Below are 27,882 nucleotides of genomic sequence, written 5' to 3'. Positions count from 1 at the left end.
GTTTATTGCTCTTTCAGCAGCTGTTTTCAAAACGTAACGGAGCATGGCAGATTTCAGAGGAAAGGTTAGCAAACAACACATTAGAAATAGAAAACAAGCACCAGAAATTCTTGTAAAAAGGTTAATTAGGCTGCTTCAGAGAACTGATCTTTTGACGTCAAACAAGTCAGTCACAATTCCCCACAGGCCACGCTATTGACCCCCGTGCTGAGGCTGGCCTACTTAAAGGTGGAGATAAAGACAGATGGTGTATTCCAACAGACCTTGAGGAGTAATCAAGCGGAAAACAAAACCAACATCATCGCTACAATATCTAGTGTAAATACACTACCAGTCAAAAGTTTACAAACAGTACGATTTTTCATGTTTTTTATTCCTGTGACCAAAGCTGAATTTTCAGCATCATTACTACAGTCTTCAGTGTCACATGATCCTTCAGAAATCATTCCAATATTCTGATTTGCGGTTTAAGAAACATTATTCTCAATATTTCAAACAGTTGAGTACATTTTTTAGGATTCTTTGATGAATAGAAAGATCCCAAGATCAGCATTTGTCTGAATTCTGAAATAAGAAATTATAAAAATGAATACTTTTACATTTAGCAAAGATGCTTTAAACTGATCAAAAGTGATGATAAAAGACACATAATGTTACAAAAGATTTATTTCAGAAAAATGCTGTTCTTCTGAACTTTCTATTCAAAGAAACCTGAAAAATTCTACTCAGCTGTTTTCAACATAAATGTTTTTTGACCAGCAAATCCGAATATTAGAAATATTTCTGAAGCATGAGACTGGAGTAATGATGCTAAAATTTTTGCTTTGAAATCACAGGAATAAATAACATTTTAAATAGTAAAAATATTTCCAGTTTTTTCTGTTTTTGCTGTACTTGATCAAATAAATGCAGGCTTGGTGAGCAGAAGAGACCTTTAAAACCAAACATTAAAAATCTTACTGTTCAAAAACTTTTGACTGGTAGTGTAGTTGTGCTCTTTAAACATTGTTTAATAAACAGAGAAGTCAAGTTAAATTAATACTTTTATTTTGCAAGGATGCTTTAAACAGTGATGATAAAGACACTTATGTTACAAAAGATTTCTATTTCAGATAAATGCTGTTTTTCTGAACTTTTAATTCAAAGAAACCTGAAAAAAAAAAAAAAAAAACTACTCAGCAGTTTTCAACATAATAATAATTGCTTTTTGAGCAGCAAATCCGAATATTAGAATACAGGCTTGGTGAGCAAAAGAGACTTCTTTAAAAAAAAAAACATTAAAAATACTGTTAAAAAAATGCCTGTTCGAAAACTTTTGACTGGTAGTGTAGTTGTGCAGTTTATAATTTTGTGGAAAACACATTTTTTCAGGATTCTTTAATAGAAAGCTCAAAAGAACAGCATTTTTTCTGAAAACGTAAACCTTTGTTAATTACAAATGTTTTCACAATCATTTCTTTCCCCCCAAAAAAATGTTTTATTTTACAATAGCAACTAAAGTACCACTGATGGAGGTTCTTGTCTCCGATAAGAGCCGTGAGCTTCACGGTTCTCCAACAAAAGCAACCTCCATGAACCAAGAAGAGACATTTCTGCTTCTGCTGTCTTGTTTATGAGACATCTGAAATCCAGTCAAACTAGGCACAACTGGGACGTAACCCTACCCTCAAAAGTACTTACAGGTTCACACCTCGGCCATCCTGTCAGCTGCGTTCAGTGTGACTTTCCAGCCGTGGAACATTCCAAAAGGATGTGAGATGTTGAGGGCTAGTGCACAAACATTGTTTAACAAAATCCCTCTGTAACACTGAAATACCACATTTTTCCTATGATCCGTCAACCAAGTAAAACTAAATGATTGTCATCAGATGGTGTTTCATTACATGCATATAACTTGATTCTTAACCTTTTCCCTCATGCACTCATATTTCTCTAGATGAGGTAATTATTTTCACAGCCGTGAACGTTTCTGGACACGTACATTTAAATAGCCTGCATTCAACTACTTGATAATGAAACTATTTATACATTATCAGGATGAGTCAGGGAGTGAAAGTCTAGAGTGCTGTTTTCTTCTGCCAGGAGGAAGATTGCACTAAAGGTTTATTTGATCTGAGAGAGATATAGCTTGATCCGTCAAAGCTAGCATTATTCAACAACAGCAGGCCAGGTCTGTACAGAACAATATGCATATTGTACCACACAAAGACAACTCATCACCTGAAAAAGCAAAGCAAAAAAAAAAAACCCTGCTCAGGAACAGCCAATCCAACTGAAAACTGCTGATTGGTCTATTACTAAATGAAATACTTTTACATAATTCTACTGAAGGAGCTTTCTGAATACAGATTACTTGTCCTTGTCTCTAGCATTCCCATGTATCTCCTCAGCTAACAATAACAGCTTTAGTTTATAGGACAGATTTGCTTCAACTGGCCCTTACACACAGTATAACATGACTGTAACACATCTTGAATGCTTGTCCACCCACCACAATTCATCACAGTTTCGATGTCAGAAATTAGATGAGTTTCGATGTCAGAAATTAGATTCTGCTTCTTAGTCTCATACCTAGTATGTATAAACCCTTCCTGGAGAACAGTGCTCTTATAGTAAAAACCTACTTTATAAGAATAGCTCGCCTAAAATTTTAAATTGCCATCATTTATTCACCAACGCTCAGCTATTTCAACAATATTTTCTTTCTTCTGAATCTCAAAATGAGATCTAAGGCAGAATGTCACCAGGCAGCTTTTCCATAAAACGAAAGAGGATGATTCAGTTTAATTGACAAGCTAGAGAGAATGCGAAAAAGTTTCGTTTCATAAAATTTGTCTTTATGACCTGTGAGCAATATTCAGTGAGGAACAGACTCAAATTGAAGTCATTTTTGACTGATATTCTTCCTCTCCGGCATTGTTCTTAAATATCACTTGCGGTTCCATTTTAAAACATTGTGATCAGCCACAAGAACTCATGACATCAAACTTACAGTAGCATTTCCAGGTGCCATTTCTAAATTGAAAGCAATTACAGTCATATTTCAGAAGCACAGCAGAGGGAAAGATTTAAATGTCTTAAAAGCAGCTTCAAAGCACTTTGCTCACTAGTTGTATGGATTTTTCTCCTTTCTTTTTTTAACACTACGTCAGCTTCTATGACTACGTTCATGGCGAGAACCAGGTTTAGTTATTTAAAATTAAAACAAAAGACGTTTAAGATTCATTTTTTTCATCAACCTTACACTACATTTGGATTTACTTGATTAAAACTCCTTTCTCACAAGAGTAGAAATATTACAGTCTAGCAAAATCTGTTTAATGGACAGTGGATTTTGACTAGATGGACAGTTATATGCTTTACTATAACAGTGGTTCTCAACTAGGAAGGTCAGGGTCCACTAGGGGGCCACAGTACGTATTAAAATAGTTTAAATTACATTAATTGTTTATTAATCTTACTTGACACTAGAAAAAAATCTATATGACATAAAGGTGTCATTTTTGAGTTACAGTCAAACCAAAAGTTATTCAGACACCAGATATAATTTGTAATAGTTTATTACTAGTGGGTGCAGGACACTATAGTTCATTTATGTAAGTGAGAATAGCAAAATAAACTGTGATATATTACACCCGAAAATTCTTCATACAGTGGACAAGTAAAAATGGGGATCAAATGTTATTCAGACACTTTGACCTGACCATGTTTTGCTGAAGTGTTTTTTCTTTAATTGCTAATGTGACCTTTTTACACCACAGACTAAACAAAATTAAGCTAGTCGTGTCAATATTGTCATACTAACACTTGTCTGAATTTGATTAATTGTAATCTATTACATACCTTTTTTATCAAAGTTGACTGACATTATCAGAGTTTAACTTTGAGTTCGTCATATTTTATAACCATTTTCTAAACTATAGCCAATAAACTGTGATAATGTGAGAAATGTTGAAGGACCTTTAAATACAGTCTCAACGGGAACGTAAAGTCAAAGGTTAAAAACCACTGGACTGCTATTATGCTTGTATATTAGTGTTAGGCATTGAAAAACATTTATTTATTTTCATAAGTACGGACAAGCTGCCTAAGGATTCTGTCTTCTTTCGCGTTTCATGTATGAAAGAAAGCAATACTATGTAGGAATGGCAAGAAGATACATAAAATAAATGACAAGTTCCATAACAAATAGCACTTGTAGAAAAAAACGATCATGTTTAGGAACACAGCCACAAACTGTGCTCCATTCCAGCAGTCTAAGAAATCTGGATCCTTTCTAAGCAAAAAACACTTCGATCCAACGCATGCTTTTCAAGACGACAGCACTTGAGCGAGGACTACATTTTTATAATATGTTTATCACCACAGCAAGTGTTTCTCTACAAGGACAAGGACAGAGCGCATACTAGTAAGAGCGTGCAGGCACATAAAGCATAAAAGACTCCATCTGACATCCCTAACAGAACAGGAAAACAGTGAGGCCTGTGGGACCCCCAACCTCACTTTATGACCATGTGCTGAATTAACAGGTCCAGATGTCCCCTCTCACTTAACATGTGCGAGACATCTCGAGCAAAGGGCTCAGCTGCTTTAGGGCTTATTAAAAAAATATCAGTTTCAATTACGCCCATTAACTTCTCGCGCTCCTCAGGTTTACATTTATTTGACATCAACAAGGCTGGATTCTCGCACAAGATGTATGTTTAATGCATAAATCGACCGATTCGACTTTATCAGATTAACTTCAACACTACCTTCTGGCATACGAATGAACAGCAAATAAGACAAAGAGAGTGTTGCTGAAACACCATACCATGTTCCTGTGAAGCCTGAGGAATGAGTCAAACAAAGACGAGCCTATTACCAGACAGATATCAATCTGCTCTTAGTACTTGCTGCTACAGAAGCATTCAGACGACTCAGCTGCTTGAGCTGTTTATAGTTTGACAGTGTCAGGTCTCTTTGTCACTAGGGCTATGAGCAGGCGCCTGTGGTTACTGTATCTATTATCAAGGGGAAAGTGCCAACACATTCTTGTAAACAAAGGAGAGTCTACCTACAAGTTCACAGAGACAAAGCCCAAGCTGAAAACCCTCGAGGCGACCGTTCGAAACGATTCGAGGAGTTGTTTTGGACGAGTAAAGGTTTTCCCGTGATGATGCAATGCGAAACATGACGTGAACTACCTCTGCCCTCCGATTCATTAAGCATAACACTGCATAGCTCAGCAAAAGCTAGGCCTCTCTCTGCGAGAAAAGATGTGCGGCGTAACACCAGCCAGTTTCATCATGCGAGCAGATTAAATAACATGCCTGCCCAAGCCCCGTCAAACATTCAGCAGCCACCGCACGCCAACTGATCCGCTACAACACTCTTCATGAAGAAACCCCTCCGTCAGCCCTGGCATACCGCCTTTGATCAGAGTATCGCCCGTCTGATGCTTTTAAGGTGGAGGATAACACACACACACGGATGTGTGCATTTCTATTAAACGCAAAACCATCTTTTTTGGCAGAGAAAACACAAAGGCTAAATGTCACTGTGCGCTTAGGCATTAAACATTTAGTAGCCATTCTCGGCTGCTCAAGCAAAAAGGCAAGCAGTTGTTAAGGGAGAAGGATGACACAGTTAATCATACACCCACACGCTGCAACTGAAGGCCCGGCGCTCAGATATATAATAACGAGAGCATTAAAACACACAGCGTCATTTAAAAAGCCCAGTCACTCACTGGAGACGACAAGGAGGACGTCTGGAAAGACCAAACGCAACCTAATTAGCCGTATTCGCATCTAAACAGGTGACAAAAGGGCTGTACAGGCTGTGTTCAAATATTAAACTTGCCGGTCGGTGTGTTTTAAAGTAATCTGGCTCAAACAGGTTTCCCTGAGTGTAACAAAAGACAATGAAAACATTCTGTTCCTCGCTGTAGTCTTTAGTTCCTCTGCAGGAGACGCTTCACTAAATGTTTGATTTCTTTCACCTCAGGCTACCCTCAAAGCCATGGCATGTGTAACAGGGGTTTATAAAAGCTTTTCTTCTCTCTCTCACGCTCTCCATTTTCTATGAACCTAAGGATTAGGACAGATACTCTGTACATAGTTGTTATGATTACAGATTACAGATGTCTATACGTTTCCAGACCGGTCAATGCCATCTTTTTGCTGACGTTTAATCCTAATCTTTGTGTTTTTTCGGTGGGTTTGGGAAACCCCGCAAAACTACTAGCAGAGTGCGACTGGCCACCTCAAAGCTTTAGATACACCAATTACCATCTTGTTGCACAACTGGAGAGGAAAAACATCCCAGTGTTGGGGGATGGGGCGAGCACTTTGGGCCACAAAAGAGTAGGCCCTTCTTAGCACAAATAGCTACATCTCTTACATATGCAAAGTGAGGAAAACATAGTGTGGTTTTTACTCCTAAGAACTGAACAGTCACATGAAATTCAAGTATGACCAATAAACCAAAGAGGATATACAAGACGCTTCCTCCACATGCACATGCACAGCATGGAGAACGAGATCAGATAAGGCAGACTGTGAAACAAAAACGGTTTCAGACAAGCCTTTTCAACCTACACGTCTAAAAATAACTAACTACACTCTTAAAAATAAGGGTTCTTTATTGGCATCGGTGGTTCCATGAAAAACATTGAACATCCATGGAAACTTTTAAATGTAGAAAATGCTCTTTATAGTAAAAAAAGTATTTTTAGAATTTTCCTTAAAATGTTTAAGAACTTTTCACTGAAAGGTTCTTTGGAGAACCAATAATGGTTCTAAGGCATCACTGCAAAACACCCTTGTTGAAGCTTTATTTTGAAGAGTGTATGGTAGCATGAAGAACATTTAACATCCGTAAAACTGTACAAAAGGTTCACACAAAGACATAAAAACATTCTTTTAAGAAATGACCACTGAAGCAAAAATGGTTCTTCTATGACTAACAGTGTACCCCCCCACAAAACAGTAACTACACTCTTAAAAATAAAGGTTCAAAGAACCTTTCAGTAACAAGTTCTTAAAAGAACTATTTTGAAAAAAAAAAATCTAAAGAAGCTTTTGTCGAAAGGTTCCATGGATGTTCAAGTTTCTTTGTGGAACCAATAAAAAGCCTTTATTTTTAAGAGCGTACACTCTAGGACCATAACCGGCCATGTTTGTTCCCATCATGGGCCACGGTTCAAGTGTTTCAAGTTAACAAAGGGAAGTTAGGCAGACTTGGCCGTCCCATAGCAGACTCCAACTGGTCAAGCAGGTCTACCAAAAGCTCTCCTCCCCTGCTCCCAGGGTTTTCAGTAAACAAAAGGTCTCTTCCAGCATGTGAGGGTTGGGGTCAGTGCAAACGCGCTGTTGTGATGGTGTTTGATAATGCTAAACACCGCATGCTTAATGTATTGAAGAGCCTCAGCACCTCCAAGTCTAAATGCACCATTTATGCTGCTAGCCGAGCATTAATAATTCACTTAATGCTTGAGTTGCTCACTTAATATATGGAAGCAAACACAGAACTTCAACTACTTACTAGAAAGCCGTAAAGCATCCTAAAAAGATTACACACACACGCAGTGCTCGTCTCTTTCAAAAACAGCGAGAGCAAAAGTGAAACATGCTATAAAAAAGCACAAGCTGCTGCTTTCAACTTGTGAGCCTGTAGCAATTGCCAACATTCCATCTCTATCCCCCCCCATCCCATCCCATCCCATTTACCTTCCCACCCACTCAAGCCCTCTAAACTCCGTCGGTCTTCTTTCTTTTTGTACACAGGCAATGTCGCCAAGGCACTACTCACCCGCCAGTCTGATGATCTAAGTTCCTATCGGGCTGCTGCAAACAACTTCAAACACAATTCCACGTCTGTTCGTTGCAAATGACCCTGCCGAACTTCTCGGCCTGGGCCAAAATCCAAGAAGCCGAGGGCTGAGCACTATCGCGCCGATACTTTATCCTGAGAGAGCCGCTGTCCATACAAGAGGAGAAACGAGGCAAATGCCTCAACAAAAGACAACCTCGCTTTACTAATTTATTCGCATTCGGACCGCCCGGGGACTCGTCTTCTGAACGTACGCGGTTCCCCCTCCTCCTTTTCGCCGTGTGATAACTCCGAAAGCTTGAGTTTGTGGAGGGTAGGAAATCAGTGAGTTCGGCGTTTACAGACTCCGCTTCCTTTTTCACACACGCACACGCTCCCTCTTTCATATGAACACACAGCACGTTCGCTCGCGCTCTCTCTCTCTGTATCTCACTCTCTTTCTGTAGAACCCCCTCCTCCTCCTCTTCAGCTGTTCAACAGACGCATCCACATGGCTGACCTAGTCTTTCTTTATCCAGACACTAGTGAAGGAGAATTACCCCCCTCCCCTCCACCACACACACACACACACACACACACACACACACACACACACACACACACACACACACACACACACACACACACACACACACACACACACACACACTCACACTCACACTCACACACCACTTCTAAAAAGCGAGCAAAACAAAAACACGGACTGGATTCTAATGATTACCGACGACGAATGATCGGACCGGAGTCGTGATTGATCGTAAACCGTGGGGATATGGTCGGTAAAAGAAACTGCATCGGTAAGCAAGACGTTGAATCCAGATTCACACGGCGGCTGTACGGAATATTAATGTGCATGCTGACGACTCCACCTCCAGCAGCACGAATAACAACAAATGGATAATCACAGAAAACACGGCAAAAATCAAAAGCCCTACCGTTTAAATCAACCACAGATTCCTGGCTATTGATTTTCTGTGTCCAATAATGAACGGCCAGTTTTTATTGCCGTGCTTCGCTGCCAAATGATTGGGGCTGAGAACAAAACAACCAGTGAAAATTACACATACATTGTGCGTTGCTGCTCTCATTCTCATTTGCATATTCACATAATGAATTAATTACTCCATTTCACCCCCGCCCAACATGGAAGCAGCATGTATTCACAAATGTGCATTTAAAACGTGCATTCTTTGTTGCGTTTTAAGAATCAAAACTGATTTTGTGCTTTTATACAGAATAAAAATAATTTGATTATTTAACAACAACAGCATTGCCCTAATGATGGCAGATGTGAAAAATCTATCTTTTTTTAAAAAAAGCATTCATGTTGCTTTCATGCATTTATAAACCCTTTTTTTTTTCATTTCAATCAAATATTTGATTTAATGTTTCTGAAAATGTCAAGTGGACTCATCAAATACTAAAATACTTTCCTTGCACCTTGAATACACATTTGAATACACCTTTTCAAACACATTTTTAAAGAAAAAAAATATTTGACAACTTGAACAAAACATCAATGGGATAGCCTATGTATATGCAATGCATACACAAGTGAACTCATAGTCATAGATCTAAAGAAGTGTTTTAACGGATATCTCGTCCTATTACAGAAAAATGGTCTTCCTGCATATTTGTTTATTTATTTAACCCTTTTTTTAGTTTAGGCCTTGACTAAATAAATAAATAAGGACAACTTAAAAATGGCTTTTAAATCAGTATGAACTACATTTGTGTGATCTGTTTATCTACACTACCATGTTTTTGGACAGTAAGATTTTTAATGTTTTTTAAAGAAGTCTTTTCTGCTCACCAAGCCTGCATTTATTTGATCCAAAGTACAGCAAAAACAGTCAAATTTCGAAATATTTTTACTAAATATAATTTATTCCTGTGATTTCGAAGCTGAATTTTTAGTCACACGATCGTTGAGAAATCATTCTAATATTCTGATTTGCTGCTTAAAAACATTTATGTTGAAAACAGCCGAGTAGATTTTTTCCAGGTTTCTTTGATGAATAGAAAGTTCAGACGAACAGCATTTATTCTAAATAGAAATCTGTTGTAACATATATAAATGTCGTTATCATCGCCTTTCATCAATTTAAAGCATCCTCACTAAAAAAAAAGTATTAATTTCTATCATTTCTTTCCACTTTCCACTCCAAGCTTTTGAATGGTATAGTGTATAAAGTTACAAAAGCTTTTATTATTTCAGATAAATGTTGATCTTTGGATCTTTCTATTCAGCAAAAAATCCTGAAAAGTCTACTCAACTGTTTTAAATATTGATCATAATAATAAAAATGGTTTCTTGAACAGCAAATCCGCATATTAGAATGATTTCTGAAGGATCACGCGACACCAAAGCCTGGAGTGTAATGATGCTGAAAATTTTGCTTTGACCACAGAAATAAATAACATTTTAAAATATATTCAAATAGAAAAATGTTTTTTAAAATAGTAGAGAATATTCTAAATTTGACTGTTTTTGCTCTTCTTTGGATCAAATAAATGCAGGCTTGGTGAGCAAAGAGACTTCTTTAAATACATTACCGTCCAAAAATGTTTGACTGGTAGTGTATATTTAAACTTAACAGACAACAGAAAAGAGCATCACGTCATTGACCCAAATACTAATGAAATGTTCCATTGTAGAATATCTCAATCCTATAAACAAACAAAAACAAAAAAAACAGTAATAAGGATTTTCTCTTCACCAACGTCATATTTGCAGAGGCAGCTAAGATCAATAGGAAGTGAGTTTGGTGTACTGCAGGCCCTTTATTGTGCTGCAAACCATGTAGCCTGTCAGGTTTTCAAAAGGAGGAGGTGTCCCTAGTGATCCCAGTGCTGGCAAACGCTTTCCAGCTCCAGGGGAGCCAGAGACAGTGTGACTTCTGTTTCTCCTGACAATCCTTAGCTCTGCCATGCACCCACACGTACACACTTGCACACACACATACACACACTCACACCCCAGCAGGCTACCCTCCTCCCCTCTTGGAAAGCGTTTGAGCTTCACATTCAGGCGTATTTATTACATTTACTCAAGTGCATCCATATTTATCTCCCCGAGCCGCCCTGATAGCACTTACAATGTGCCCAACAGGAAACCTGAGTCACTTGCTTATGCAAGATCCTCGCCGTGCACGGGGAAGATATTTAGAGAATGTAGTTTTCAAAGAGATACCAATCATTGCTATCAGCCAATGGGAGATTAGCTACTCTGGCTCATGAGAAAAATACACAACAATGCATTTGACATGGTGGCAGACAGTTAATTAGCGCTCAGAAATGAATCACCACGGAAGGTGCGTGTTCGCCAGCCACGTGGGGACTGCCTCAACAATGTATAGATTGTGTTTCTTCCAGGAATATTAAATCATCGTGATGTTATGTGCAAACAAACACTTCTTCTAGATGACTGACGTTCGGCAGGGTAAAACAAACATGCATATGCATACTATTCCGATGGCTTTGATAAATTCTCAACTGAGCGTTCAGGGAAAATGTAAGCCGAAAAGAGCACCGAAATTGTGAATGCTTTGCATTTCATGCGCTCAGATGGCTGTTCTGTAGGCATTCGCAACAGCAGATGAGATCCCATTATCAGGCAGACGAGAACTCCACCTCCAGGATTTCACAGCTCCTCTGTTTATCACATGGCCCTGTCAAGTTGGGCACCATTAACCGATAATGAAAGGAGACAACCGGTGCAGTTACAAGCAAAGCATTCTGCATTCTACAGGCCTAAGCATGTATCTGGGAAGCTGACTGTGTCTATTCAGTTCTGCTCTGCATTCAATACCCATCACAATGCCTCAGCTACTGTACCCTGACCCCTTCACACCAATGTATTATTGAAGGGTTTAGCTTGAGATGACAAGAATTAAAGAAATATGCCAGGTTCAATACAAGACGGGCTCAATCGACAGCATTTGTCGCATGACGTTGATTACACTAAAATTAATTTTGACTTGTCTGTTGTATTCTTTTTAAAAAAGGCAATCCATACATTTCAAAACTACAAAACAATTTCAATACAACACAACAGATGTAAACAATGTTTGTGTTAAGGTTTTAGTGTGAAGGCAATTGTAGTACAAAAATGCCAATATTACAAAATATAATATATATAATGGTGTAGAAATCGCTTGTTTGTCTAAAAAAATGTTGTCCAACAGCGACACCAGCAGGTATAGTTACAGCGAGTTCTGAGTCTAGCCTCCCTTGAGCCCATTGAGTTTTAACAGACCTCCTAAAGCATGAGGTAAGTTTGGTGGGGGGTAACTGATAATAAATGTGGGAAAGTCACGTGAGAGGAGACGATGCCCCCATCTCGATATGATTGGATATGACTGGTTATTTTCAACTGTGACTGGTTCATGCAATAAATTCCGCCTCTTGTGTTAGTGTGTGTTCTGCATTTGTGAATCAGTCTGAATGAACAATATAATGGCGATAATGGGAAGACTCATTTTTACAAATAAGTACAACTCACAACTCAGATATAAAACACTTTGTTTTGTGAAAATAGCATGAGAACATGATCTACGGGAGTTTTTAGTGAGTTATCAGCTTGGTGAAATTGATGGTGTTCACACTTGTCATGTTTGGTTCGATTAAAACAAACTCTGGTGCGATTGCTCTGTTAACGCAGTTCATTTGAGTAAGTGTGAACGCTGCCATCCAAACCCTGGCAACGAGACAGCTAAAAAGATGGGTCTCAGTCCGCTTCCAAACAAACTCTGGTGAGCTTCGAATGAAATATGAACGCAACACAAACCAAATACTTCTAAACAAACCAAAAGCAGCAAGTAATGACAAAATGCGATGCAATGCTATGCAACATTATTTCACAAAGGGAAAAGGCCGTGTATACAAAAACTGAGCAGAGGGGAAAAGTGGAGAAACGATTTTCTACTTTTATGAGCTCTTTGTAAGTTTGCAGGTGGTGAAAACAAAATCATATACGCAATACACGCAACAATGAGCGTGCTTCTTCCAGTAGACGGCTAGGTGTACTTTCGCTTTAAGTCGGACGCACATTTTCTTCTTGTCTGGAGTGTTTGGTGAGTTCCGTCACAAAACCTATGTCATTCAACCCGACCAATTACTATGTCTTTAGGTTTGGTATCTTTATGTTCGCTGTCAAAAATGACAGTATGAACGCTAAGTGGCCCAGGACCAAATGTATCATTTTCCTTTTTGATCTGGAACAGGAACCAAACAAAACAACCTACAAGTGTGAACACACCCTTAAAAGTAAATATCCGTGTCTGTGGGCAATATTTACCAAGCTTTGATGACTGATGATCCGAAAATTCAGAAATAGTTTAAGGTAACTGTTAATAGAAATAGCTGAACGTAAGTTCACAAATAAAATTGTTATATTTTAAAATTTGTTAATGCCTTGAGTTATTGTTTTGGATTAAATGTAAAATGCTTAAAATTTTGGTTTCCTACTTGGCGTTAACTTTAAAGTGCTTTCACTACGTGTCATCAATCGGCCATATTGGCGGCACTGGACATAAACAATGCCACTGAACCGAATGAAACTCGCAAATTTATCTGATTATTGCTGCTGAAAATGATTAATTATTGTCATGTTTTGGGCCAAACTAATCAGTTAAACAAATTAATCAAGGAGAAGATTGAAAAAACTGAGGAACAAACAGTGTCTGTGGTTGGCCAAACTGAACCTGGATTTCCAGGCCAAGAATCTTGACAACATTTGTGTTTGTTCTCACCATTTCTGCTCAGGTAGGTGAAATATTAGGCTAATATTTTAATTAATACTGCTTGTATGTATCTTTACCACCTATTAACTTTGGTTTGTCAAAATATTGCACCCTTTCCTGCTTACTAAGTCCCTTTCTATACGATTAAGCAGCTTCCACATGTTTTTCCATAAATTAGCAGAACAATGTATTCAGTAGTACATTAAGCATGCAATCCATGCTATTGTTTACATCCAAGTATCACCAATATGGTCGCGCATCCAGGGTAACTGACCAAATTGTGACATAAGTGCAAACCCTCTATAAGCTTCATATTTCAAAAACTGGCCCATTTACTTTCAGTGTAAATACTTCAATGTAACCTCAAGTTTAGTTTTTTTTTTTTTTTTTTTATGAAAACAAGGGCTGATTTCTGTGGATATGAGACAACATGAACATGCCTTTATAATTTGATTAGATGCTAAAACCATTTTATATTTGATGATTAAAAGGAGGGAAAAATGTATAAGAATCAGAATCAGAAAGAGCTTTATTGCCAAGTATGCTTGCGCATACAAGGAATTTGTTTCAGTGTTATTAGCTTCCAGTACACAGAGACGCACAGACAATAAAAATAAGAGAATAAGAAAAAAATACACATATGTAAGCATAAATAGACCAAAAATAAAAATAGAAAATAATAATAATAATTTGTAAAAATTGACAATAAATATGTATGTACAGTTAGGCTATAGGTGATAGGATGGAATACAGGGATGTGTTAGGGTGGAGTGCTTTATTGTAACCAATAAAGGTCCCTCCTTACCGATTTGATGAACTTCAACAAAATAATTAGATGTACATGACTGATTTATTATGCCTCCTCCAGGCTGATTGTCTTTCAATGAAGGTATTGAAGACTTCAAATGCCCTGCCATCCTAATAAGTCAGCCAGTAGCTGAAACAACAAAAAAAATAGAAAACCACGAGAAAGAAAAGATGACATGGCTGAGTGAGCCAAGCTTCTGAGCGCCTTGGCAAGCCTGGGAGGCCCTGGCCCCTTAAGCACTCATATCTAGTAACTTCATTTAATGCATTCACCAGGGATCAGCAGACAAGCGGAAGAGAGAGAGAGAGAGAGAGAAAGAAAAAGAAAAAGAGAAACATTCAAAAGCAAATGTTCTCTGGTATATGGTTCGGCCGAGGTATCGAGGAGTAAAAACAGCATGAAGAAATTAAACATAATCTTTCACACCATTTCAGGGATAGACAGGATTTATTCCACCGCTTATTATAAAACGTGCTCTTCCCTGTGTCTTCGAGCAAACCATACCGCCTGAAACGGCCCATTTCAAAGCGATACAAAATAACAGTAGTCCAGAGTGCCTAAAAGTAGAGGTTGATCTCAGCAGCCGTCGCCTTTTCTTTTTCCTCACGCACTTTTTTTCCACCAGAGGTCATATTCACACTCTGATGCCTGCCATCGGGAACAAACACTCGTGCTTCCCTTCAACAGACATCAGCCACTTCCACCCCCATTTACTTTTCCTTCAGACACACACAGTCCATCAGCTGACAGCCTCTCTCTACTAGCAGACGAAAAGACCTTGACTTCAATTTGCCGGGTGCCATTTTAGCACTCTGCTACTTTCAGATGAGACTATTTTACAAGTTTTGAGACTTGAGGGGTGAAAACAAGCAGAAATCACAGAATGACTGTAACCAAACCCTCTTTGACTATAAAAACGGCCAAATTTTAATGTATTTTACTGCATCGTCCTATTCAAGAATGACTCACAAAGGAAACGTAATGGGTTTCAGCTTCAATGGAGTTACGCATATTGTTAGGCTGAGGTTTGGATCAGTTTATAGTACGGCAATAAACATTTTCTTATATCATCTCATCAAGGGATTCCAGAGTAATCTGCGCTTTTTGACGTGGTAAAACATTACAAGGCTCCGCCGTTAAACAGTAGTTAAAGAGATAACTGCGTTCCAACCCATTATTTAACATTATAAACAGCACAAGAAGAAAGCAAACGCCTTTTGAAGCGAGGCAGGAACGCTCAATTTCATTGAGAGATTGCCCTGTGGCAAGTCCTGCATAGTTATATTGTTTACTTTGCTATTCATCCATATTTGGCAGGCTTGTGAAACCTCAAACCCTGCGACACTTCGGCGAGGTTATTTATCGTATTGCCAAGCTACACAAACTCATAAAAATCCATCTTTCAAGGGACAGTTCGATTCGAAAACCATCACATTAGGAAAAAGCAACATAAGCATCCACAATTCCAGATGTGTTGCTGTCACCCGGCAAACAAATTAGATCAGGGAATGTGAAGGGGAGGTCTATGTGTCTTTCTTCTCACGTAATTACACAGCGCAGAGCTCGCTGAGAGACGAGTGGCAAACCGCCCTGACGGGCTGACTAGTTTTCAGCTTCATGCGTAAACTCGTACTCAGATCTAAATGAGTGGTTACTTCTGAAAATAAACAGAAGCGCTTGGCCGGATTCATCCACGAGCGCTTGCAGATTTTTAAGTAGCTGTGAAGCTCCCGTGTGGACGCCGCAAATTTTCTCTTTGTTTGACGGTGGTAAATACTCCGTCAGGGCACAAACCCCTCCTTTTGCTGCTCTCTTTGACTCTCTTGCTCAAGACCGAGGTATAAACACACACACACACACACACACACACACACACACAAGCCTCCCCAGGTGCTACTTTACTCACCCCATGATTGTATATATATTAAGAGCATTCGCTAAGGATGTCTCAGGGCAAGAGCTGGTGAGCATTTGTCTAAGTTAACAAACAGGCTTATTCAAATATTTAAAATTTGACATATAAAGTAAGACTTGCTTGTTGTTCATTTGAGAATGAATAAATAAATACATATAAAATATTAGCAAAAAAAATACTTATTGACTTTCTTTATTGAATTTAATTTAAATATATAAAATAAATCGAAAATATTTAAAATCTAAAATTATAATAAACTATTTATGAAATAGTTTATTTTTTAAAAATCTAAAAATAAATGAAAATAAACGAATACATATAAAATATAAACAGAAAATAAACACTAGTTTTTATCCAATTTAATATAAAATAAATTTGATTACAATTTTTAAATATAAACAAAATAAAAAAATAATTTATCTAATTAAATATAAATATTAAATAAATATTAAATATTTAAAATATCAATATATAAAATTATAATAAAATATTACCTATTTATAAAAATATTTACAAAATAAAAACTCAAATTTAAATAAATTTAAAAAATGGAAATAAATAAATATATAAATATATATATATATAAACCAAAAATAATGAAAATTCTAAAATATAAGCAACATTTTTAAAACTTACTAACTGACTTTTTTTTATCCAATTAAATATATATATTTGGCAGTTAAATACCAAATTAAATATAAATAATTAAAATTCTAAAATACAAACAAAATCATAAAAAACGTACTAATTGACTTATCCAATTGAATATAAATATATAAAATAAATAGAAAATATTTAAAAATATAAATTTATAATAAACTATTAATAAAAAATATTGAAAAAAATAAAAACCTTAAATTTACACAAATAAAAAATAAATTACAATAAATAAACAAATAAATATAAAATTGACAGAAAATAAAGACTTGTTTTTATAAATATAAATAATTAAAATTCTAAAATATAAACATTTGGGGAAAAAAACTTACTGACTTGTTTTATCCAATTAAATATAAATATATAAAATACATACGAAATATTTAAAATATAAAATTCTAATAAACTATTAACTATTTATAAAAATGTTTAAAAAATAAAAATATCACATTTAAATAAAAAAATAAATAGATGATAATAAATTAACAAATGCATATAAAATTTAAACAGACAATAAAGACTTTCATGCAATTAAATATAAAAATAAATATAAGTAATTAAAATTCTACAATATAAACAATTAAAAAAAACATACTGGCTTGTTTTCTCCAACTGAAATTTAAATATATAAAAGAAATAGTAAATATTTAAAATCTAAAATTTATAATAAACTATTAATTATTTATAAAAATAATACAAATAAAAATGTAAAATTTAAATAAATAAAAATATTTAAGTAAAATACGTGTTTATCCAATGACTATAATTAAATAAGTATAGAAACAAATGTAATAAATAAACAAAATATATAAACAAATATAGTAACCAAATAAATAAAATAAATAGAAAAAATTAACATTATAAAATTACACACACACACACACACACACACACAATATAAACAAAAAATTCAAATGAATTCAGCTGAATCCAAATAAATAAAAATTGTTAAAATTTTAATAAAAGTAAAAGACTAGAATTTATTCATTTGATTATATATATATATATATATATATATATATACAGGGCTCTAGACTAACTTTTTGCACTGGTTGCACTGGTGCGCCTAACTTTTTTTCTTAGGTGCACCAGCACAAAAGTTAGGTGCACCCAAATTTTCAACCGCATCACATTCAACACCGCAGTTTTACAAGTTCACTTTTTTTTTACTTTTTTATTTTATTTATTTTTTAATCCCTGTCCATATAGGCAATATTGACTTGTAAATGATTAACTAACAATCTGGTCAATATAAAGTTCTTTATTTGAAGCATATTTTTTTCCCCAGTACTTTACCCTACTTTGTGTAATAACGAAAACATTTCAGTGAAAAAATAAGGACAAAACTCTCTATTTTAACATTTTGAACAATAGGGCTCTACAATTGTTTTTTTATTTTATTTTATTTTTTTAAATTCTTGTTTTAATTTTTCTCATAATCAAATGAAAGCATAAACATGTATTTATTTTTAATCAAATGAAAAATAAACCTTTTTAATTTTTGGCAAACATATATATGATTTATAAATAGGAATATATAAGCACCTACATTATACTGTACAAAAGTAATACAGGACTAATATTGTTCTGTTTCATGTTAAACCGTACTCTTATTTTGACAGGTTGCCTTGAAGTTTCTGTGTACAGTATGATATGATGCTTTCTCAAATGAAACGGTAAAAGTGACACAGTAGGTTTGGAGATTGAGTTTATCTGTTCATGTGAGATGCAAATGCCAAAAATTAGCGGGAGCGTCACGCGTGCTTCAGTAGCCTATACACGTGTAGTTAAAAAAATACACGTCTCCACCATTAATACATAGAGGCAAACGGAACATGCAGGATTCATTTTAAACGGTCTTTTTGCCTTTCAGTTTTCATAGACACTAGTCCATATTGCGATTTGAATTAAGTGACAGACCAACTTTTGATTTATCATTCCAGAAATCAACGTATTACGTGGCATTCCGCGCCATAGTAAATTCGTTTTTTATGAATGGAGTCCGCGATCCAGTCCGTGTTTTTGCGGAGGAGGCGTTGTAAACGCTTGACAATATCTGGACCACGGACAATCAGAGGGGGGGGGGGGGTCCTTTATCTCTGATTGGTTTAGACCACGATATGGGTCTAATGCGTGTCTGTTGTTGAGCAACAGGGAGACTTTAAGAGTGACGGAGTTTCGTTTTTTTCCACCTCGAACGGCTGGTCGCACCGGTGCAACCTTTGATTTTTTTTAGTCGCACCATTGAGAAATTAAGTCGCACATGCGACCAAATTGGTCGCACTCTAGAGCCCTGATATATATATATATATATATATATATATATATATATATATAAAAAAACATGAAATAAAAAAAGTTGAAGGAAAAAAAAAAACACCACACAAATACATGCTTGAACCCCTTTTAGGATACAGCTGATTTTAAAGGGTAAAACAAAAAAAGAAGTGAATGGAGGATGTTGCTTTAAGCTCCTCTGTCCAGATCCATTAGATCAAGCCAGTAGTGTCTGGCATGTGAGAAGGCACATCTACACGACCATGAGTCTCTCACTCTGCCACCCAATGGACAGTATGAGGAACTGCATCACAGTCCCTATCTCGCAAAAACACAAGAGACACAAAAATTCTCCCGGAGGTTATAAATGTAGTAACGTGCATTCATGTCGTGCTGAAATGTGGAGTTTGATGACTTTTACAGCAGTGGGAAATTCTGAAACTGCTGTTGGTGATTCATTGTTTACTTCTCACTCCAGGCGCCAGTGCCAAGTAGCTACCATCAGCCTTGCCCAAAACAGAACAAGATGGTTTGGATGACTAACAAACCACATATAAGTTACATATTGTGCAGTGCCACAAAGTCCAGCGGACGGAACTTTTCAATACACTGCGAAGCAATTAGCAATGTAAACTTGTCTGCAAGATTGTAAACATTTGCTAGGAAAGGAAAAGGGAAAGAAGTTCCACCTTCCTCGGCTGTATTAACATCTTAAAGCTGAAAAGCTTAAAGCAAAGCATTAAGGCTATTGTCACACGGTAAATGCTCTCAGCAGTATCTCACACTGTTGTTTCAGCAGTCATCATGCCCTAGGCTGCGCTTACCAGCTGGAAAACCATTCAAATGCAGATGAGATCATACTCAATTGGCAAGGTGTGATTTTCACACTTCTCTCGCCCCGTCCTGTCAGGTTTGCACCCTCCGCGTGCCCTCGTAACGCCCGTCACAGGAGAGCGACGAGGAATGATAACAAAACGGCTTCGTCTTAGATGTAGTGCCCTGAAAACGCTCACAGGAACTACAGAGGGAGCATTGTTCTCCCTTTACTGCAGGTACATTCCTCCAGATGGCGGAAAACAAACCCCACAATACCAGCTACACGAGCCTAGCTGAGTGAAACGGTGTCACAGTCACTCCGCTGGGGCACTGAATCATCCTGAACGCTGACATCTTTCCAGCGATGTTCTCAACACTGAAGTCAGCATGCATTTAGGGCAGTCGTGTGTGTGTGGGCTCGTGAACGATTGTGAAAATCTCAAGCAAAGACATCATGACAGTTGTCTCCGTAGCCTGTCCTCGTGTCACAATGGATTTCTCACTTATCTGCATGCTATCGGTTAAGAAATTACATACGATGGGCCAAGTTTAGTGATGTGAGAAAAGACACGGAGAAGCTGTCTTTAATTTAAAAACAAGAGTTAAAGGGATAGTTCAGTCAAAAATGAAAATTATGGCATTAATTACTCACCCTCTTGTCGTTCCAAACCTGTAAGACCTTCGTTCATCTTCAGAACACAAATTAAGATATTTTGATGAAATCTGAGAGCTTTCTGACCCTGCATGCGTAGCAACACAACTGCCACGTTCGAAAAGATCTCAATTTGTGTTTCAAAGATGAACGAAGGTTTTACGGGTTTGGAACAACATGAGGGTGAGTAATTAATGACAGGATTTTCATTTTTGGCTGAACTATTTTAAAAAGAGCTGAATTTGTATCATTTTGAATAATATGGCACCTTAAAGGGATAGTTCACCCAAAAATGAAAATTTGATGTTTATCTGCTTACCCCCAGGGCATCCAAGACGTAAGTGACTTTGTTTCTTCAGTAGAACACAAACAAAGATGTTTAACTTAAACCGTAACCGTAAAATGTTTAAATATAAACAAAATAAAAAGAAACTTACTAATTGACGTCTTATCCAATTAAATATATAAATATATAAAATAAATATGAAATTTCAAATATAAATTATAATAAAATATTAATTAAAATTAGAAATAAAAATATTTAAAAAATAAAATTTAAATAAATTAAGAAAATGAAAATTAACACAAATAAATATAAAGCAAAAAATAATTACAATTCTAAAATAAACAAAGTTTGTGAAAACTTACTGTTTTTTCCAATTGAAAATAAATATATAAAATAAAAAGGAATTTTTTTAAAATACAAATTTATAATAAACGAACTATTTATAAAAAAAATCTCAAATGTAAGTAAAAAATAAATGAAAACAAATAAATCAATACATATAAAATATAAACAAAGACTTGTTTTTATGCAATTAAATACCAAATTAAATATAAATAATTCAAATTAAAACAAACAAAGATTTTTAACTGACACTGTTGTCAGTCATATAATGGCAGTCAATGGGATCCACAGCATTGAGAGTCAAAAAAAACATACACAGACAAAACTAAATTAAATCCTGTGGCTCGTGACGATACATTGAGGTATTAAGTACAGAAAATGATCACTCTGTGCAAGAGTTTTTTTAATTAGTTGCCAGAATCAGGATAAGCACAAGTAATTACCATTTTGAGTAGCCACTACGCACTGTGTAAACAAGTGACGTATATGCGTGACTGATCAATTCGAATATATATATATATATAGTTCAGTTTCTTGTACAGACCGATCGTTTTGTGTCTTAACACCTCAATGTATCGTCACGAGCCGCAGGGTTTAATTTGGTCTTGTCTGTGTATGTTTTTTGACTCTCAAAGCCGTGGGTTATATGACTAACAGGCTGCAACAGTTTGAGATAAAAGTCTTTGTTTGTGTTCTACTGAAGAAACAAAGTCACCTACATCTTGGATGCCCTGGGGGTAAGCAGATGAACATCACATTTTCATTTTTGGGTGAACTATCCCCTTAACTCATAATTTAACTGAATATTTAAGGTATTTTGTTCCATTCAGTTGCCCATCCCCACAGTGAAGGATGTTAAAAGCTATGTAGAAGGAGAAACCGAGAGAAGGAGAGGGAGGTGTGACGAGAAAAAGGGAGACGTAGCCAGCAGAAAGCCAATTATCAAACTCATTAAGTAAGCCGCTCTGGTGCTTTAAGAGGCACTGCCTCCATATCATTGCTGGATTTATTACCGTCATTTGCATCCGCTGATGCAGCCTGTCACTTTTTCAGCTAGCTAACAGGAGGGGTCACATCAAAACAATCACATGCATCACACATACTGGGCCGACATGCAGTGTGGGCGGCATTGAGAACGGACAGAAGCGCTACGGTCGTGTTTGTCATGCTAAACAGGGTGGGGTCAGTCGAACATTATTACAAGGACACACGCAAGTCACTGTTAACGTGATGAGGTTTAAAGCAGTGATTCCAAACCAGTGGGATTGTTCACTCAAAAATGAAAATTCTGTCATTAATTGCTCATCCTCATGTCGTTCCAAACCTGTAAGACCTTTGTTCATCTTTGGAACACAAATTAAGGTATTTTTGATGAAATTCTGACCCTGCATGGACAGCAACGCAACTGACAAGTTCAAGGCCCAGAAAGGTAGTAAGGACACTGTTAAAATAGTCCATGTGACATCAGTGTTTCAACCTTAATTTTATGAAGGTACGAGAATACTTTATGTGCACAAAAAAAAAATAAAAAATTGTCAGCAGCACCACACGTGTCACGGTACTTTCGCATTGTGAACGTGCGACTAAGACTGACACGGAAGAGAAGAAATTGTTAAATAAAGGCTTTTTTTTGTCTTTGCACACAAAAAGTAATCTTGTAGTTTCATAAAATTATGGTTGAACCATTATCAATGTCCTTACTACCTTTCTGGGCCTTGAACATGTCAGTTCAGGGTCAGTAAGCTCTTGGATTTTATCAAAAATATCTTAATTTGTTGTCCAAAGATGAACGAAGGTCTTACAGGTTTGGAACGACATGAGGGTAAGTAATTAATGACAGAATTTTCATTTTTGGGTGAATATCTATTTAAACAGGATCAACTTGGCACTACTTGGTAAGATATTTTTCATAATGATGAAAATCTGGAAAAATCTGAAAAAATAAATGGGCACTGTGCAAAAACAAGCTGAAAAACAAAAAAATATTTTAAGATTTTATCTTTTCTTGGACAATTTTATTTGTCACTGACCCATTTTACAGTTGTAAAAAAGGCTAAAATTGTCGTAACACAAATCTTGTAAAATCTAGCAATTGAATTTACTTAAAAGAAAGCAATACAATCACAATTCTAAACGACTTCCAATACACTAATATAGCTGTAAGCAGCGATTACCGGGGTTCAAGCGCTTTAAGACATTCAAGCACATATGAAAAAAAGACATTACACATTATTTAGCAAGCCTTTAACCACCTGAATCAATGATTAAGTAATCATTTTTTTTGTAGTAATTCTCGTAATTTATCACAGAAATATGATGTTTTTAACGTTTATGACAATTATAGCACCCGCTGTTGTCCGATCTCCCTAAAACTTTGCATGCTTGTTAAGAATCACCCGTCACATGTGTTCACCACGTTTTGTGAAGTTTTGAGTTTTCATTTAGGTTTTATAGGCTTTTGGGTATATTTGAACACACTGTTATAGCTTGCCAAAATTTAAATTTTAACCTTTTTTTGATAATTGCTGACCTATAGAGTCCAAATAATTGCACTGCAGTGTTTTTTTTCCCAGATTAAACAAAAAACCTAGGACTAGTTCACAAAAAGTTTTATACATTTTGTCAATCATTTAACAAATGGTTTGATTGACGGCAGTGGTTCTAGAGGCAAAGATGTTCGGAAAGAGGAGGTCTGATATGTATGATATGAATATCGTGCATATGTGTGAAAAAACATGCAATATAAAATCGCTTACGCCCTTGAAAACCGTTTGTTTGGACCGTCGAGTTTTATTCCAAACGACCTCAATTAACCTTGTCTAACAGGTGCTCAAAGTTTATCGTCCTATGACTGCCACGTTTTTGGAGATATGCAAATGTCCTTATAAACACTTGTGGCACTTTGGCCCAAGACCGTGTGTACACATTTTAATGTCGATAGGACAAATGGTTTGGCGAAGATATCTCATTCCGTTCAAAAGTTATAGCCATTTTAGTAAAGGCGGCCTGCCCATTTCGAACATTTTGGCATTCCTTTGCGATGGAGAGTTGAAAGTTCTACTTTTTTTGATAATTATTTATGTTCACTCTACAGAGAATCTTCCTGCACTGGTTTGGTTTCGATCAAACGAAAATCCTAGGACTAGCTTGCAAAAGTTTTTTTTTTTTTTTAATGCAAAATACCCTAAAATTTTGCCAATTTCGTCAGGCCAATTGGAGCAAGCCTTGGAGTCTTACCATCCCCCCAAGTTTCAAGTCTCTATGACTTACGGTTTGCTCTGCCCGATCAGTTTTATGTGGAAATTGCTGATCCTTGGCCACTCTAACAATTACAATAGAGTTTCAGGGCTACGTGTTTGAATCCCTAATGACTATATTTTCATTGAAAAAAGGCCACATTTTTGGTTTGGTGTCAATGAAGAGGTGCTTGTGCCCTGATGGGCCTCAAGACACAAACAGTTGGGAATCACTGCTTTAAAGGATGATGTGCGCAAACAGTGTTTGGTAATTGAGTCAAACAAAAGGGAGTTCTGGGAAGCATCAAATAGGTGTGATGTTGGCATCGGAGGCGGAAAACAAGGAGATGTTAGAAAAGAAACAGCTGGATTTACAGCTGTAATGCTGACTAACCTCGACTACGTCTCCGAGGACCCGCAGCCCCTCTTTACAGGCATTCACAGTACCACACTCTGGGGGAAGCAAAAATAGACAAAAGAAAAGAAGGGAAGGAAATAAATCATGAATGCATGAGCGAGCAAGTGAATAAAAGCAAGCAATAAATGAAGAAACAGCACCCAGCCATCGCGCCTTAATGCACACGAGGAAACAAACCGAAGATTAATGCGTCACCTGGAATTAGCGCTGATGATTTATTTAAAAAACGTCGACTGCTGTCATAAACAATGAGGGGGGAACTGAAGAAAAGAACAGTGTGCAAGTTGCAGCCACTTGGTTTGGGCTTTCGAAATGAATCCAAACATGAACTCCCTTTAGAGACTCCATTTGCCTCCCCCCACCCTCAAAACACACACACCGATTTCTATCCCTCCTCCACGCGCATTTAACTCCCATCCTGCTCCTTAAGCAGCTCTTCCTCCCAGCCAGCGCTGTGGAAATAAAAACATCAGGACCTTGCCTCACAGCACCTGTTCAAAAACATTGACATTTTACATTCAGCATCGTCGCTCGGTGGAGCATCCGAGCACTCGTGAGCCTTTCAGAGAGAAAACAGAAAGCAGCTGGAAGGGCTGATTTATGAGGGCTGAAACACACTTACTGCTAATCCCAAACATTTCACACAGGAGAGACAGTGTTTCCTTTATCTGGGTGTGTGTATATTGTGCTAAGGTAATATTTAGCAAGCCCTTGACCAAAAGCGGGAGGAAAACAACCAGGGTTGCTTGTGCTTTGGATTTGTTGCGTGTGTTCCAGCATATGGTCTGCTTTGATTTAATACGGTTAAAAAAATAAAATAAAGCTCTGTTTCCCCAACACACGCCTGTGACATGGCTGTTGGTCTGGTGAACCGTCTCTGAGCCTCTGGGACATCTGTTCCACAGAATTAGAGCATTTAGCCCGCTGCAATTACTACAGATAAAGGTTATTAACTCACAGGATTAGATCACTGTATTAAAACATTGGGCTCTTTCCTCCTAAACAGCTGCATGTTCACGTCTGTCCATGTCTATGTTTCTCTATCTCAGTACAGGAATAACTGTAAACTTTACGGCATATGGTGCTTAAAGAGATAGTTCACCCAAAAATGAATATTCTGTCATTTTTACTCACCCTCATGTCATTCCAAACCTGTGTGACACAAAAGACGACAAAAATATTTCAAAATGTCTGTTTTTTCATCCATACAGTAGAAGACAATAGGGTCAGTCTGGTTAAAGAATACTTGTTCTTTGAAATATCTTTTGTGTTCCACAGACAAAAGAAAGTCATATAGGTTTTGAAAACATGAGGGTGAGTAAATGATGACAAAATGTTTAATTTTTAGGTGAACTAACCCTTTAAATACTGTTATAAACAGCATACTACCATACTAGCAAAGTCTTTATTGTTAACTACAACTAAAAATAATTGTACAACTAAAATTGCTTTAGTTCATTGAAATAAAGATTTAAAAAATTAAATATCAATCAGATGAAAAACTTATAATCAAAAAAAATCGGATACTTAAGTACTAAAATGACTATAACAATAAATAAAAATAAACAAAAAAACGACAGTAAATACAATTTTTTTTAATATGTATATATGTTTGTAATTTTTAGTTTTATATATATATATATATATATATATATATATATATATATATATATATATATATATATATATATATATATATATATATATATATATATACATACATACACATACATACTATATATAACTAAAAATATATATAACTAAAAATTTCAAACGTACATAAAGCTACTAAAATTAAAATGGAAACTGAAAATTTAAAAGGTAAAATATTAATATTAAAAATTATTAATAAATACTATAAAAGTACATGATACTAAACTCTGCATACTAAGTAGTATGTATGATGTGAAGTATGTAGTATGTATAATGTAGGGCCCTATGAAATCCGTTTTATTCCCAAAATCTGCTTTATTTTTTCTAAAATTAAATTTTTTCTGTTTTAATTTTTCTGTATTCTAAATTTTCCGCTTATTTTTTTTCTAGATTCCGTTTTAGCAGTTAAATAAAAATTATATAAATAAAATGAATAAAAAACATGTCTAATTAATTGAAATCATATAAACAAAATTCAAATTAAACTTATACAATTTAACAGCAATTTATTGTAAGTTTAACAAAAATTAAATTGTTAAGGCCCTATAAAATACTTTTTTTTTTTTTTTAAATCCATAAATTCAGGGCTTTTTTAATCTTTTTTTTTTTTATCTTTTTTTTTTTTTTTTTTTTTACCAAATTCTGTTTTCAATTAATTTTCTGGATTCAATTTTACTGGTTTCATTAAATTAGAATAATCAAAAGCATATCTAATTAATTGATTTTATAAAAAATAATTTATATTTATTTTATTTCTTTATTATTATTTTATAATCTTTATTATTTTTTTCAGAAATACTGTTGCATATTTAAATTTTTCTGATATATATATATATGATTATATATATTCACAGACACTAGTCCATATCGCGTTTTGATTTAAGTGTACTAACCTACTTTTGATTTATTCATCCAAATTTGGCAAATTCCGCGTTACACAGCAAATTCCATTTTTATGGCTGGATTCTGCGATTCCATCCGTGTTTTCTGCATCGCGGAAATCATAGGGCCCTAAAAATGTGCAGAGTATTCAAAGATTATCCAGATTACTACATTTGGAATACCATATCCAATCATGCAGACTTAACTTTTCCATTCAGTTCATCACACCTCCAAATGCAATGAATAAACTAGATGTTAAGATGTATTTACACAAAACTGAATAAAAGCTCAAAATAACAGACATGTAAGAAACATAGCTAGTAGCATACATAAAGTAGCATACTACTCTTAATGTTTCAAATCACTGAGTAATGCCTGCTG

General features: G+C 35.9%; 1 protein-coding gene across 4 annotated transcripts in view; it reads right to left on the bottom strand.

The window, feature by feature from the left end:
- The window catches only part of rerea (arginine-glutamic acid dipeptide (RE) repeats a), a 179,617-nt gene that overhangs the window by 91,780 nt on the left and 59,955 nt on the right, over positions 1–27,882 (bottom strand). For 2 of the 4 annotated variants that reach the window (XM_073822582.1, XM_073822585.1), the window contains exon 1: positions 7,795–8,293. The exons of 1 other annotated variant lie outside the window; for it this stretch is intronic. The gene's annotated coding sequence lies outside the window, so the exon portion shown is untranslated. Of the gene's footprint in view, positions 1–7,794; positions 8,294–24,942; positions 25,002–27,882 lie in introns of those variants that run through there. One more of the 4 variants, XM_073822583.1, reaches the window with a different exon arrangement.

This window comes from Garra rufa, chromosome 18, assembly GCF_049309525.1.
Source record: "Garra rufa chromosome 18, GarRuf1.0, whole genome shotgun sequence".
Lineage (NCBI taxonomy): Eukaryota > Metazoa > Chordata > Actinopteri > Cypriniformes > Cyprinidae > Garra > Garra rufa.
Note: the sequence above shows the minus strand (reverse complement) of the source record. Positions and strands in the feature narration are given on the sequence as shown.